Source organism: Cornus florida, unplaced genomic scaffold, assembly GCF_030987335.1.
Source record: "Cornus florida cultivar Cherokee Brave unplaced genomic scaffold, ASM3098733v1 CherokeeBrave_3.0.0_Hap2_Chr03, whole genome shotgun sequence".
Classification (NCBI taxonomy): Eukaryota; Viridiplantae; Streptophyta; class Magnoliopsida; order Cornales; family Cornaceae; genus Cornus; species Cornus florida.
Window position 1 is genome coordinate 78,749,588 of NW_026775573.1, and position 720 is coordinate 78,750,307.

General features: G+C 38.3%; 1 pseudogene; it reads left to right on the forward strand.

Annotated features, from left to right (window-relative positions):
- Positions 1 to 245: 245 nt before the first annotated feature.
- LOC132301918 (small nucleolar RNA R71) lies at positions 246 to 344 on the forward strand (annotated as a pseudogene).
- The last annotated feature ends 376 nt before the right edge of the window (positions 345 to 720 follow it).

The following is a 720-nucleotide window of genomic DNA, read 5'->3' on the forward strand; positions in this document are numbered from 1 at the left end:
TCTCAGCAGCTATTTCATTAGAATGGTCGACTTAATGTAAGCCAACACTCTTCCTTCCACTTTAATTCCTACCATTCTTGGAAGATAAAGTTTGATACAAAGAATTTTCACTCATGCTCTCATAAAGATGCCACACGTTATCCTCATGCCTATCAATGTAAGAGCCACCTATGGAAGCATCAACCATGCCCTTATAATTGTCCGATAAGCTCTCAAAGAAATATTGAACTAATTGCCATTTGGGCATGTCATGATGTGGACACTTCCTAAGCAATTCATTAAATCCTTCCCATGCCTCATGGAACGTTTCCCCATTCCCGTGTGAAAACTCTCGAATTGAGGTTCTCATGGCATTGGTCTTAGAAACCGGATAGTATTTCTTCAAGAACTCATGTTGCATTTCTGCCCAAAAAGTTATTGAAAAAGGTCTAAGATTGTTAAACCAATATTTTTCCTTGTCTTTAAGGGTGAATGGAAAAAGTTTAAGCCTTAAGACCTCTTTTGGCATGTTCGTGTATCTTACGGTGGAACATACTTCAAGAAACTCATCTAAATGCTTGTAAAGTTCTTCACTTGGAAGTCCATGATAGTTAGGAAGCATTTGAATGGTTTGTGGTTTAATCTCATAGTGGTGTGCTCTAAATGATGGCAATTGAATGCATGTGGGTGCATTGTATTCATTAGGCACATAGTGATCTCTTAAAGCAAGGGAGGGATTAG